Source organism: Lonchura striata, chromosome Z (genome assembly GCF_050655825.1).
Source record: "Lonchura striata isolate lonStrDom1 chromosome Z, ASM5065582v1, whole genome shotgun sequence".
Lineage (NCBI taxonomy): Eukaryota > Metazoa > Chordata > Aves > Passeriformes > Estrildidae > Lonchura > Lonchura striata.
In genome coordinates, this window is record NC_140740.1 from 24,046,873 (window position 1) to 24,062,607 (window position 15,735).

At 44.5% G+C, this 15,735-nt stretch overlaps 1 long non-coding RNA gene across 1 annotated transcript; it reads left to right on the forward strand.

Moving 5' to 3' along the window:
- Window positions 1–8,714: 8,714 nt before the first annotated feature.
- Window positions 8,715–15,229, forward strand: LOC146763718 (uncharacterized). Its single transcript, XR_014951274.1, has 2 exons — window positions 8,715–9,609; window positions 12,990–15,229. It is a non-coding gene; the product is annotated as an uncharacterized LOC146763718 (long non-coding RNA).
- Window positions 15,230–15,735: the final 506 nt, after the last annotated feature.

Genomic DNA, 15,735 nt, shown 5'->3' on the forward strand with positions numbered 1-15,735 from the left:
ACGGGCATGGGTGTCAGGAGTTTGAGGGGCTATGCTGCTTCAACTTGTCATCAAAGAGCCAAAGTGTCCATGTGTCCATCTGAGAGATGAAGAGCCTGATTGGCAGTGTACAACAAAAAAACGAGGACTGATTTAGGGACATGTTTAAAAACTGAACCCTTTCCAGATGGATGGTATCCATTATAAAAGACATATCTCGTTGTTATCTTCTTCATTTCGTTAGCATTCGGAATTCTGAAGCAAATAATTTCCACCATCATCACCAATTCTACAGCTTCAAAAATCGTGGTCGCTGCTGCTTTCACTGCGGAAAACGAATGGTTCGGGGAAAGGAACAGAGAAGACGGCACTGAGGTCTAATGACCACAACTTCATCTTTCCCCAAGGTTCCATTGAATATATTAAACATAGAAGGGGGAGATGTGGTGTGTGTGTGTTTTGTAAGATTTTGCAGTGTTTTATTACGTGAGTTAGAAGTTTATTGTTAGAAAGTTTTGTTTGGCATGTTCCTTGTATTCCTTCCCCTCATAATGGTTTCTCCCAGGTGGTTTACTCTTACGTTTTCCCTCCACTTAGCTGTCACTCTGCATGTCAATCTTTCTGTTCCTCCCCTTTCACCCTAAAATAGATGTGTCAATCCAAGCTGTGCTGCCTATTTCCCCTCTCTGTCATTGTAGCTATCCCCATTTTGTTCTCAAAAGTTGTCTATCAATCACCCCTGTCCGTGTAGTTGGTTGGTCCCTTGAGGCTTCTCCCCTTTCCTGCTTTTCCCCATTGGTTGTAACCTATGATTTAATCATATTTTAATCTGTTCCCATTGGTTATCCCATGTTGCCACCCCTTCACACTGACACCATTTATAAATTCTAGCCAGATCCCATTTTCTTTGGATGTTTCTTTTCTTGTCCCTGACCCGGTTAGTGGAATAAAATCTCCTTGGACCACATACAAGTGTCATCTCCTTTGTCCCTCTGTCTTGGATCTTCGTGACACCTCTGTGCAAGCGTCACCCACACCGCCGCTGCACACACCACCACCTGGTAATCTCATTAGAGACCCAGAGGCGGCCACTCCGGGGGACTGCTGGCCGGCACTCTAATACTCAGTGGCCGCTGAGAAGGTGCCACACCTGGCTACAATTAATAGCCAGGCTACAAAGGAGATTGCAAAGCAGGGAAATAACCTTGGGCTCTATATCCTTTCCAGGGATGTTGGGTGTATTTTACTGAGATGCCCTGGGCAAGAGCACTTAGATATCCTCTGGTAGAGGTATGCTGGCTGGCAGAGTGGCCAGAAGAGTTTCTAGCAGCTTCAGCAACTGTTTGATCAGTGTGAGAAATGAGGCCCATTCTTTAAAATTTTTAAAGGTGTAATATGGGATAAAGCAAAAGTAACAGCACTGGGTGCAGAGCCACATGTGTCGCTGCTGAGGCAGGGATGGAAATTAGGAGACTCCATCTTCAGAAGGCAAAGAATAATCTTTATTAACAAGTAGCATTCCTTTTTTATAACCAGGATTGCTAAGGTGAAATATGATTGGTCTCAAAGTGAAAACCTTTCACTCCATTGGTGCACTATGAATGGCACACTGTGGTAGAACATATCTACAAACAACATGAACAGAAAGACAGATAATAATTGCTTTCATTCCTTCTCCTAACTTTCCCAGGCTAGGCCTAGGTGAATTCTTTCTCTTTTCTCTCTGACTGAACTGAGAATATCCACACACATGCACACGGTTAACTATAAAACGCTTACATACTTTTTCATTGTATTAGTCAAATATATATTCATGAAAATTATGCAGATTCACACATTCCTTTGAGTGCACATGTTCCAGGAATTTTTTATCTTAGTTCAACCCCTTGAAGAAGAGATTTTTAGAATTCACCTAAGTTAACAAAATTAATTAATCATTCATATTCTAGCTCATAGAGTTATGTGTTGAATTTTAACCTTTTACTTAAGAAACCTCTGCTATAGTAGAAAGAGCAAAAGAAAATGCAAATTTCTAAAGCTTCTTGCATAAAGAACAATGTCTAAGGATGCAAAGAACCCAGATAAAGAAGCTCCTCTGTCCCTAAGCCTATCAAGACTGATGGACTACTCAGATCAGCACCAAAAGACCAAAAGCGCACAACCAAAAAAGAAAAATTCAAAAGTTCAATCATGAAGAAGACCACGATTTTCAGCCTCAAGAGACCACCTGCAGGACCACCAGAGCAAACCTCACATGCCTAGAAGGGTGTGGACCTATTTAGCATGAAAGGCAAGGACAGGTTGAATATGCATGAAGAGTTGTGGAATGTATTGCATATAGAACACCTTTGTGAATAAAGGTGTGGGCCAGACTGAGGCTCAGAGCACAAGTTTTTAGAGAGATAATATCTCACCTGCCCGTGTGCTCAGTGCTGGCAATACAAACCCAACTCATAACTACCCCAGGTTGTGGAGTCCATTTATTTATTCTGTATATCTGTTCATCTGACCTAATCTTCTTACAATACATGCCACAATGCAGATGTGATTTTGAGAGTCTTGAATTTTATTTCATGGCAACGCCCTGAGTGGTCTGTGTTTAGAATTACTGATAGCCAAAGGGTCAGTGGTAGATTCCTCCTTGCTCTTTCTAGAAGTTCTAGCCATTTTTACAAGTACTTCCAATCAACATCAGCTATTTCACTACTTGTCAACTAGTTACAACAATGAAAGGCAGTAGTTCTTATTTCACAGTTACAATTACTTCTGCAAAAGTTAATGTTATAATACACATTACATAACCTCTATTTTAATATTTTGTGAAAGACTAAACTATAATATATATCACACCAAGATATACAATCTACACAAGGAATAGGGTATTAACCATAAAAAGCTGACAAATTATACTGTATCAAAAGCAGTTAAAAAGAGGTTACAAACTGTACTATATAAAAATAATTTACTAAAGCCAGTAACAGCAAAAGCCAATAGCTACATAAATTATGCATAACAATCAGTTAAAAAATGGTTTCTGCAGATGGGATTATGAAGGCAGTGGATTTTGATGGGGGAACTCATTATACAGGGGGATCCTTCAAGGGATTATGGCTGCTTTGAGATTTCAGCGAGACCTCCATACTCCCTGGCACCCTGAGAATTCAGGTCAAGTAGAAAGGATGAATGGAGGAATAAACACCCTTTGAAGCTGGTGACAGAAACTAAGATGCCATAGGTACAGCTTTAGCCATTAGCTTTGGCAAGAATGAGAGCCAAAGCCATGGGAATATTCAATTATTCCCCTTTGAATTGTTTGAGATTCTTAACTTGTCCATTTTCAAGGTGGCAGAAAGGAGAAGATCTATATTTGAACTAGTACGTAGCCAGGATGCCATGTCTTGTGAAATCTCTTTGACAGGAAGCCCAGTTAGCACCAACACTGCCTTTGGACTTTGCTGTTCATAACATCCAACCGGGATTTCAGAGAGAGCAGCCAGGAGATCTGAACATGGATGGACCCATCATATTCAAGTCAAAGTCTTGAAAGCCCCAAAGATTTGGACATCTCAGCTGGAAGAAAAGCATGGGAGACCTAGGCTATCAGTAGCCATGGACAAAGACTTCTAGTGATTAATGGGTTAATACATACAGTTAATATGAACTGTAATTATCTACTTTATTCTCTGTATTTACTTCCCATATTTGGTGCAGGGACCAGACAAGGAAAAGTCGTCAGGGGGTGTTTCAAACGGTCCACGTTGTGAAGAAGGGTTAATAATAGCTAGGGTTTGTGAAGACAAATTGAGAAGTAAGAAGAGGAGGGATTGAGAGGAAAGATGTGTGCTAATGTCTTTACAAATAATTTAATGGTTGATACTGATTACAAGTAATTGAATGGCAGGGACATTAATGGGGTTTTAATGTCTCTGCTGACTTCAGGCAGCACGTTTGTTGCAGAACTCACACAGTTTGGCTCCTGAGATAAACAAGTGGGTCTGCACAAGCCTGAACTTCAGAACTTTGGGGTAGAACAGGAGGTTCAAGGGGGGATATGGTATAGGCGGTTCAGGAAGGCTGTACCTCAGGCAAAGGGGAAAGGCAGGGGGCAAACTGCAGCCTGGAGTTTAGGATAAAAGGAGGCTGTGCCCTCTGAAACACCAAGAGAAAACCCGATGGTCATGTGCCCCAGTTGCCTTTTCTCCCTTTATTAGAATAAAGGTGAAGGGACTAATTTGTCACCCTTCTGGACATAAACCCCAGCGTTTGCGGATTTTCCTGACGCCAGGAAAGTGTGGACCCTTTGGAAACATCCCAAGCCCATGTGGATGTGTTCCTCTGCCACCTGCTCCAGGTGACTCTGCCTTGGCAGGGGGTTGCACAGGGTGACCTCAACCCTGCGATTCTGCGATTCAGCTTCCCCCACACACCAGCCGCTCCCAGAGCTCCTCCGCTCTCCCGCATCCCGCGGGGGTCCTGCCCCTGACCCGGCACCTCCCACAGCGCCAGCCGGACACGCCGCGGGCCCGTCCCTCCCTCCGCGGGTGTGCGCTGCCTGCAGCCCCCAGCGCCCCCTCCGTCCTCCGCACGGCACCTCCCGGCTCTCTGCGGCCCCGGCCCTCCCCACAGAGCCGCCGCCGCCCCGTCCGGCCGCCCTTTCACGCTCGCCCCTCGGCAGCGGCAAAGCCAGCACCGACCCCGCACCAAGGACGGCGGCGCAGGCAGAGCTGCCTCACCCACACGCGGCCCCGGCGGAGCGGCCGCCTCCCTGCCTGCCCCTGGATGGAGCCGTGTCCCGGCCGGACCGGGGGGCAAGGGCGTCACAGATGCTGAATGTGGGCAAAACATCAATGGTCTGTCCTGGCCATGGTGTGGCAGGAGGGCCAGGACAGTGATCGTCCCCCTGCATTCGGCACTGGAGAGGCCACACTTCGAGTGCTGTGTCCAGTTCTCGCCCCTCAATTCAGGAAGGACACTGAGGGGCTGGAGTGTGTCCAAAAGAAAAGCACGTCTTCAAGTCTCTTCATCATTTCACCTTCTCCCATTTGACCTGTCTGCCTGGAAGCCAGGAACTCTGTTTGCAACCCCTAACAAATAAGGAAACTATTTAGACTAAGACCTTTTTCCTGACTTTGGCTATGCAGAAATGAGAATGATTTTGTTTTCACTGGAAAAGAGCTAGAGTTTTGGATGGGATTTCTCAGTTTGGACCTTTCTGGAAGCTCCTGCACTTGCCTTGGTGGTCTGGGGCTGTATTGCAAAGCAAAGACAGAAGAACGACTGCAGCCAGGGAACGAGAGGGTTTGCACCTGGCCCTGCCGTGCAGAGCCCACCCAGCCCTGGGAGCCGCCCTGTCCGTGCTGTGTATGGCTACTTGAGCCATAATATCCTGCTGCTCAACTTCCTTGAGAAAAGCTGCCATCTTTTTGGGAAAGGGCTCTTCACTAACAGTTTGACTCACGAGTGGCTCACTGATGTCCCTCTCATTCCCAAGTCCTTTCAGATCTACAGTTGCCTTGTAGGGATGTACCCCTGTTGCTCCTTTCATTTCTGTGGCAACCTCTTTGCCTACCATTTTCAGGAATGAGCCAGAAGAGGCAAGGTTCACCGGAAGGACATCCTGGGTCATTTAATTTGAAAAATTTTACACTTGGATTTTCAACAGTGAATTGTCATTGGCCCAGACTTAAAAATCTCTCTGCACACTCGTGTTTCAATGTGAAAGTTTTTACTCCAAAATAGTACCTTTCCCTGAATTTTAGTAAAAAATTAAATGGGAGAAAAGTCTTCCACTTAGTGTTTTTGCTTCATGAAAATTCCATGGAAATACCATATTGATCCAGAACACAGTGCTTTATTTGGATACTCCTGAAAACTCCATGCTTCCTTCTCCCCATCCTTTGCTCAATGCAAGGAATAGCAACATTTCTTATGCCATATTTGTTGCCAATGTGTTTGTTTGAAGATCATGCATTTAGTAATGTTATGTTAAAATCATCTGATCTGGAATCCCTTCCCAACTTCAAAATTTACACACTTCATTTGCTACTCCAGCTGCACCACACCTAGACGTCTCTTTCATCTACTTTGTTGTAATTGACCAGTCCTTACTCTCTTTGATCACTCATTTGGTCAGGTAAGACTAAAATGCAATGGTCCCTTTGAAACATGGTGATCTAGTCAGTATATTTCATATTTTCCCATTTATTAGGTATCAAGACTTAATTCTGTCATGTAATAAATACAGACCTTCAGCTTTTAGAGGCAGAAGACATGAATTCCTTTCAAATTGGCTCAGTAATATTTATTTTATCTTCAGACTGACTCATGAACTGTTTCAAGTTTAGATAAGCAGTTAATGCATCCATGACTCTTAAGAGACAGCGAAAAATGATTGTGAGCGAGCAAATAATGGCTTTCTTTGGCACGCAGCAGACTCTGTAGTTTTAAAAGAGAATTTTGCTACATTTTGTGAGTTTTAAAGGAGCAAATGGAGAACAAAAATCTTTAATGTTTGGAAGTATCATATATAAATATGCAAGTGTTAATGTGAGAATCTACAGATTATCCTGCTTAATGATACATGTAGTTGTGCTGGTCTTTTATTTGCTCATAGGTATGTTTGTGTAAATAACCCCATGTAAAGGATTTTTTATAACACTTTGCAGGAATATTTAAATCGGATTTATATTCATTCTCTAAGCCCCGTGTGCTGTGGAAAGAACACTAATGCCTATATAGCGTGGTTTCCTTTTACAAAAACTCTTTTTTCCTATTAGTTTCCAACTTGTTCCCTGTTCTGCTTGGGTCAACAGAGCAGTGCCACTCTGTCTCCATCTGGAATGTGTCCCTTTCTTCTTCCTGTTCCAAAGTCACCTTCAATCCCTGTCTCCCACAGTTCTGCTGGATGACAAGTAAGTGCAGCAGCAGTTCATTATCTCAATACCTGTGCATTATTTGCTGCCATTCTGCAGAACCTAGTAGAGATGTGTCGGCTGTGCAACAATTGGTGGATTTCTCTATTTTCACACCTATATATTGTCGTGGACTTAATGCTGTTTCTGCTCCCAAAGTCTCTCTAGGTCCATTTATCTACTGCTATTGCTCAGGGCACAACATACCCAGTGCTTTTCAGCTGGAACAGAATTGTTTTAGCAAACATCTGTGTGAATGCTCATGCAGATACAGTGCAAGATAGGTTTAGGAGAGCTGCATCATACAAAACAAGAAGAGTGTGCATTTTTAGGAGAATCTGAAGGAGAGGTAGTTCTTGCACACTGGACAAGAGCTCAAAGTGCCTATTGTTACAGAGCACCCTGCAGATCATGCTGTGCTGCCTTTGCGCTCGGCCTGAGGTGCCATGTGCTGGTCTCTGGGCTCGTGCATAGCCAAGGAGATCCCCGTGGAGGGCACTCTACAGCCCCATCAACGCACAAGAACTTTATGACGCATTTAAGCCTCACACACATGCAAAAACCCCTAAACCAAAGTAAAACACCACAACAATTCTTGTAGGTACTTTTATATGGACTGCAAACATGCAAAACTTCAGAATGAGATTTTCAAAAGCAGTATGTCTTCACCGTGTTCTAACAGTTTTTCAAACAGAGGCAACAAAAATATTAAAATTCTGGAAGCTCTCAAATCCTTTCATCTCAGTCTAATCCTGAAAATAAATTTATGTTATGTGTCTTCTGAAAAATAGGCTTAATTATATTCTATTAAGGAGAATTTTTTTCTTGGGTTTTTTGTTTTTGTTTTTGTTTTTGGTTTTTGTTTATCTGCTCTCTAGTAGTGGAAAGAAAGCAAGATCTTTCTTGTGGCATAGAATAGCAGCAGAAAGAAGAATTTAATAGACTGTATTTAGAGCTTCATTTTTCTTACCGGTTATTTTTGCTGGAATTGCTAGACAGCCAAGCTGATAGGATATGGGTGGAGCAATGGATGATGTCTACCCCAGCTTTACCCAAGCCTTTGAGTGTCTCCTAGAGAATGCTTAAACAGAAATTGCCAAAATGCCCAGCAAGGAAGACTGAAGAAATGGATGAGGACTGGCACAAAGTAAAGCTGGAGGCAAGTCAGGAGTGCTCTGACCCCCAGAGCCTGATCCTGGGGCACATACTCTTTACTGTCTTCATTCATGGCCAAGCTGGAGGAGCAGTTTACCCTCAGCAAGTCTGCAGACAATATGAAACTGGCAAGAGCACCTGATAGCTCAAATGCTTTTGCCGTTCAGAGGGATCTTGGCAGACTAAAGAATTGGCCTGAGGGGAATCTGATGGCGTTCAACAAAGGGAAATTGAGAAGTCTTGGACTTGGGCAGGAATAACCCCGGGCCTCAGGAGCTGCAGGAGGCCAACTGCCTGGGAAGCAGCTTTTTTATTTTCCTCCCTTGCCGGCTTGGGGTTGGGCTGCAAAGCACAGGCGGAGGGATGGCTGCAGCCAGGCACAGAGAGGGTTTGCACCTGCCCCTGCCGCGCCGAGCCCGGCCCGCGCCGGGGGCCCGAGCGCAGCGCCCCCCTCAGGCCGCGCGCCGCCGGCGCAGCCGCGGCCGTCGCGCTGCGGCCGTTGCAGCGGCACTCGGCGATCGGTGCCATGGCGGAGCTGCCGCTGCCCGCCGGGCTCTGCGCCAGCACCTTCCCCGCCAAGCTGTGGCGCCTGGCGAACAGCCCCCGCATCCGCTCCGTGCGCTGGGACAGCCGGGCCCAGGGGCTGCTCATCGACCGCTCCCTCTTCGAGCGGGAGCTGCTCAGCCCGGGCGACGCCGCCGGGGCGGGCGGTGAGAGGGCGGGGCCGGCCCCGGACTCCTTCCAGGCGTCGCACTTCGGCAGCTTCGTGCGGCAGCTCAACCTCTACGGCTTCCACAAGGTGCCGGGCAGCGTTGGCTCAGCTGCGCCGGGCGAATCCGGACGCTGGCTCCACTACAGCAACCCCAACTTTCGCCGCGACCGCCCCGACCTCCTGCTCCGTGAGATAAGTAAAAGATAATTTGTTCACTGTAGTATGCTTGCTTACTTTGGTTTGCATAAGAATATACTGTGATATGTTAACCTAATTTGTTTTGCATAAGATAGTGGCTAAGAATGTACTGGTGTGTCTTTGAAATGCTTATTTGCTTACAAGGTGATAAGGAGGTTGAGATTACAGTCCTGGGTGTGTGTGTATCTGGTCTGCTTGCTGTATCTCAAAAGAAGAGACTTAGAAGCTATCACAATGACCAGACTCAGACTACATCTGGAGAGTCACGCCTGCAAGGAGAAGGGGGGGGATAAAAGGAAGGTTGGGACAGAACATTTTTGCGCGCTGTTGGTGGAGCAGGAGACTCCCCGGCCGCCCAGCGCTGGATTTTGCCTGCCTTACTCGCTTGCTAATTTTAAATAAAATTGCTTTATTGAATTAAGACACTTCAAATTGCCGTGTCACAATTTGTAAGAATTTGGTGCCGTGACTCGGATGGAGAAGTAGATCAGTCGCTACGGGACGATTGGGAGGCGCCCCGCCCTTATGGCGGCCCGGCTGCCCCAGGCTTTCTGATCGCTCTCCACCGACGAACCTAAATTGAGTAACGGGCAAAAGAGAACCGGTTACCCCTGTAATCTTTGTGCACGAAGAACCAGCGAAGACGCAAGACGCGTGAGTATAGGCCGGTTTCCCGCTCGGTTTGGGGTGGTTTTCTCGGAGTGCTGTGTGTGAGAGGTCTCGTGGAGACCAAGTGAGTGCGGACTCTGTATTAGTGCGTTTTCCATTCCCCGCGAGGGGCTGGGCCACGAACCAGGGGAGCACGTGTGTGAGAAATTGAGTGCACTCCGGAAGATGGGACAGAGGAAAAGCAAGCCCTCTGGTCCCATGGGAGAGGGGACCCATGCTAAGCTTCCCCAGATTCCCAGGGATAGCCCCTTGGGTTTAATGATAATTAATTGGGATGCTTTCCCATCTAGAAAAGGGAAAGACAAAGTTAAAATGATACATTATTGTATGGAAGTGTGCGGGAAGGGCCTAACCCTAATTCCCATGCAAGGAATGTAGAACAAAGGGAGAATCGGGAGCAGAGTTATATTTCTAGGGAAGGAAAAGGAAGAGGTCGTGAAATTGTCTGCTTCTACTGTGGAAAGAAGGGACATATGAAGAGGGGATGCAGACAACAGATAGTGGATGAGAATGCCTTTAAGGAAGATTAAGAGTGTGAGGCCCCAGGCCAGCAGAGAAGCAGCAAGGTCCCTTCACTGCCAGCCCCAGAGGTGGCAGTGGGGTTAGAAATGTCAACCTGATGGAGCTTATGGTGTAAACCACCCTTGTTTGGACAGCTGCACTCTTGCATTACTCTCCAGTGCCAAAATTTCTGCTTCCACCCACACTGCAGTGTAGCTGCTCAGCCTTTTCAAGATTTTGGGACATGCTGTGGAGCCTGTATGGGGTGAGATGCTGGCAGTGCTTTTACTTGCTTTTTATAATGGACCACATTATCTTGCCCTCCTTAAGAAGCCTTTTGCTTCTGCAGCTTCAATTCTTAAATGCAAAAGTATTAATGTATTGTTATTGTCATTTAATTGTACAGTTGTCACATAACTTACTGTTCAAACATGGTCCTACCTCCACCCTTTCAGGACACTTCCCACACTGCTGCTGCTACTGTCTGGGGGAACAGAAATTGAGGTTGGGAAGCCGCTTTTTGAAGTTCTTAGATTAGTCAATTCATTCTGAGCTCTGCTTAACTTGTTTTCTTAGGTACACAGTGAAGTAAGTATTGAGGTAAGTCTCCCTAGCAGGGAGCATGGTCCAGGGAAGTGTACTATAGAAAGAGCTCCCTTTCAATAACCAGTACTTTGATATCATCACTGGAAATCACTGTCTGCTAATGACAGATGATGAGGTTTTGTGCCTAGAGACATTGTAAACAACTGTTAGTTACAGCACAAATAACTTCTTCTAAGCAGTTCTTCCTTATTACTTTCAAAATACTGAAATTGCTATCAGCCAGAGCATTATGTCTATTTTAAGTAGGTCTGAGATTCAGGGAAACAATGTGTGCAAGAATAGTTTTCACAAGTAATTGCAGACATTGTCAGAACTGCATGTGTTGAAGCCTTGGTGCCTGCACTGGTAAAATCAGCCGGAGTGCAAAACATGACCTGAGTAATTCAGCTCATTTGCTTCTAAAAGGCAAAAAGCCCTTTCCTTTCAATGCATTTTGGATGTAAACACAGTTAATGAGCTTGTAACAATTTCTTAGTAAGGCTGTTCATTCGTTTGATACTTATTTTCTACATTTAAGGGAAGACACTGGAAAAAAAAAAAAAAAAAGTGTTCTTAATCAGAAACTGGTTGATCCTTTGTATGATCTTCAAATGCAGTCTCTGCTTTCCTGCTGTATGCTGTGAAACCTCGTGCATTTAAAAATGACAACAGCCACATCAATGATGTTGTGGACTCCATCCTCTCCCCCTAAGCTGGAATAATGCCAGGACAATCTAAACTCAGAAGAGTGAATTCCTGCCTCAGCTTATACAAATTCAGCTTAGTGTGCAGTCATTTTATGAAATGTCTACTACAAAAACTATTCTTCCCCCTTGCATTTCTGTGGAAGTAATTTGAAATCATTGTGTACACACTATTATTTAAGCTATGATATTTTAAAATAAGTGAGTTATTTACGTATGTAAAGAAACATCATAAGTAGCCCTTGGTAAAGCTTAAAAGTAGGACCCCAACAACAAGAGATGGAATTTTTAGTGGATACCAGGGCTGAAAGATCCACAGTGCAAGCCTTGCCGCTTGGATGTAAAAAGTCATCTGACACTGTACATGTAATTGGGGCAAAAGGAGAGCCCTTTGAGGTATCTGTTATCAAGGATGTGATGGTAGAAACTGATTCCAAATGTGGTATAGGTTCTTTACTACTGGTACCTGAAGCAGATTACAATTTATTAGGGAGAGATCTGATAATAGAATTGGGTATTAATTTAGAAGTTGTAAATAAAGAATTACAGATAAAGCTCTGCCCTTTAAGGGTGGAGGATGAAAAGAAAATTAATCCTGAGGTGTGGTATACCCCAGAAACGGTGAGGAAATTGCAGATTAAGCCTTTCTCAGTAGAAATAAGTAATCCTGGCAAACCCGTAAGAATAAAACAATACCCTATCCCTAGGGAGGAAAAATTAAGACTAAAACCTGAAATAGATAGGTTATTGGAAAAAGGGCTTTTTAGAGCCCTGTATGTCTCCCTTCAATACTCCCATCCTGCCTGTAAAGAAGTCAGATGGGTCCTACAGATTGGTGCACGATTTAAGAAAAATAAATAAGAGGACTTTGGCCCGGTTTCCAGTAGTTGCAAATCCATAAAAAGATTTAAAGGTAATTGAATCCAGACCACTAAGTAACTCCTGGTCTGCACAAGCTTGTGAATTATATGCAGTACTCAGGGCTTTAAGGTTATTAAACGGAAAAATTAGAACAATATACACAGACTCTAAATATGCATATGAGATAGTAGAAACAATAGATTCTGATAGGGGACCTCACTTTGTGTCCAAAATAACTGAAGATATCTCACATGCTCTGGGAATTAAGTGGGAATACCATACCCCATGGCATCCCCAGAGTTCGGGAAGAGTGGAAAGAATGAATGGGGAACTAAAAAAAGCAATTAACCAAATTAATAATAGAAACAAAATTGACATGGGTCAAGTGTCTCCCTTTAGCCCTATTGTACATAAGAACAAGACCCAGAGCAGATGTTGAGATTTCCTCTTTTGAAATGCTATACGGGATGCCATATGATTTAGAGGAACCCCGAGACCACCCCCGGTTAAAAGACTATAAAATAACCTCATATATTATTGCCTTAATGAAACGCCGCAATGAACTTTTGGAAAAAAGAATCATTACGCAAAGAACCCCTTTAGATTTAAAAATGCATAAAATATACGCAGGAGACTATGTGTTAATAAAATCCTGGAAAGAATCTACACTAACCCCACAATGGGAAGGTCCTTATCTTGTGTTACACACTACAGAAACTGCAATTCGGACTGCAGAAAGAAGATGGACACATGCCAGTCGAGTAAAAGGACCAGTTAACAACACTGTGTGGCAAGAAACCAGTCCTCCCGGGAACCTGAAATTGAAGTTACAGAGAAACTAATGGACTCTTATCAGATTAAATACACATCAGACTTATATTACTTAGATAGTGGGCTAATTAGTAATTCAAGTGTAAGAGTAAAGTGTAAAAATCAAAATTGTAATTGCTATCCTTTTGTATACTATATCTGTAAGGTGTGTGGGGAACAGTGGTGGTCACATTGCAACAGAGAGTATCCTCCACGAGGAACTTGCAATTCCTGTTAGAACGTACAAAGAGAGATTACAGCTTGGGTACTGACCTGTAAAGTGACTAGAAGGGAAATCCGATTGGAATCTAAAGAGTGGTGGGAAATTTTCTCAAATTACTGCTACCATACAAACGAGCCGAGCCCATTTGTGGCAGAGATCATAGAAGGCCTTTGTAAGAAAGACCTAAAAGGGGTCAGTTGTACCGCATCAGAAGTAAAAGATCAAAATTGGCGTTCTTATTGCACGTGGCAAAGCACTAGAGGGCATAAATCCCCTCCTGAAGAATACTCTTGCTGCCAAGAAGATAGTACCCCTGTGGCTCGAAGCACCCGAGTCGACAGGCGAGGCAGAGGAGTAAACAGGTGTGGAGGAAGGAGCCCTCAGGATGGAATACGCAAGCAATATTTGCAGAACTACCCCAGGACTGGGAGTAACAAAGGCAGAAATAGTTTTTGGGCTCAAGAGTATAATTGTTGCAGTGTGAGAAACCAGACCCCACATGCCATTTGCTTACTGCTTGTGATTTTCCTTTGTATATATTGTAATACTGCGGAAGTAACAACTCATGAACCTTTCAAGTGGACTTTAGGAAAATGGGAGGATTCACGAGTTATAAGGAGCAATACTACAGCTAGAGCTCCCACTTTGCAGTTACCTGTGGCATCCTTAGGTACTGGTTAGGGTTCCCATTGGGTTTCATAGTTTTATATGTGTCCTGCTTCAAATCCTGGTAAAGGGTATTGCAATAGTCCTGGACAATATTACTGTACATATTGGGGTTGTAAAACAATAGCTAGTACATGGGACCCCCCACTCCTGATCCATACATTAAGGTGGTCTGGAAGCCAGATGGTTATATTCCTCCCGGCTACTAGACAGGTCATAAACCCCCAGAAAATATTTGCAGGAATATACAAATTACTGCATTAAGGCCAGAGGATAGTATATGGTTAATTGGAAAAACTTAGGGCGTTCGCTTATATTCGGCTGATTTTGGCAATTTTGGTAGCTTAATATTTATAAAGAAGGAACTTGTGCCCCCTGATCCTGAACCTGTAGGGCCAAACCCAGTGTTATTAAAAAAGAAGGTTGTTTTAGCCAACCAAACAAAAGAAAGAGATCAGACCCAGAATAAAATTCAGAATGAAAACACTTCAGGAGACGAACAAGAAAAAACCCAGGAGGGTAATATACTCTGGAAGGTTATGAAAGCAAGTTATAGTGTCCTAAATAGAACCAACCCAAAACTGACAGAAGACTGTTGGCTGTGCTATAATTTAAGACCCCCATTTTATGAAGCCATAGGGGTCACTGCAAAGCCCAGAAGAGTGAATGGAACTAATCTGAATCAGTGTTTGTGGAAAAAGGGTAAAGAGACAACACCGGGGCTTACCTTGGCTCAGGTAACAGGGAAAGGGAGATGCATAGGAAAAATCCCAACACAAAGAGAATACCTTTGTGGAGTAATAGAAACAGGCAGAAAGAAACCGGCTGACTGGCTATTGCCAGCAGCTAACACTAAGTGGGTTGTTGCAGTCATGCTGGCATGGTAGCATAGAGGATTGTTTTAGAAAGGCCTTGGGAATGGTAAACTGAGGAAAAGGATACATTCATGTATGCCCCATTGTTTTAGAAAGGCTTTGGGAATGAGAAACTGAGGTAAAAGATACATTTATGTATGCTCCACTGTCTCGGGAAAGTCCCGCTTCAGCATTCCTCTGTAGGCCCCCTTCTCCCCACCCCTGAGCAGTTCCCATTGGACCTGGCCCCTGGGGTGGTTCTGATGTGCCTTAGCTGAACACTGTCTCTATTGTTTAAGACCTTATCTCTTAATTTTGCTGTATAAAACTGTATCTGGGCAATAGCCCAGGGCCTTTGGTCACTGCAATGCTTCAGGCAATACAATCTCTCTGGACAAGCATACCATTGGTCTCTCTTGGTCTCTTTATCTCGAACCCTTGCGGCGACTGAGGCAGCGCCGCAGCTCGGACCGTGCTAACCCAGACGCTGCCTGGTGAGCCCAGGGCAGCGGGACCGCGGAAAACCCCGGCCCCGGAGGGGACAGCTAGCTGGAGGGTCCCGGGGGGCCGGGGAGGGGCGGGGGACAGCGGCGAGTAACCCCCGAGAGCAAAGTGGCGGTCGAAAGAGAAGCAACAGTGGGTATGTAACACTCTGGGTGTCACACCGTGCATCTCACTGAAACTGTTTAATCCAAGCCAAGACTACTGCATCCAGGTAACGATTATGCCCAGAATTACCTACCATACAAGTGACTACATATATGAACAACAAACTGTGCCAGAACACCATCTAATGAAAAGGGAACCCCTCACTGCCTTAACTATTGCAACTCTCCTTACCATCGAGGGAATAAGAGCTGGAACTAGGGTGGCATCCCTAGTAAATCAACAAAAAGAATTTAAAGCA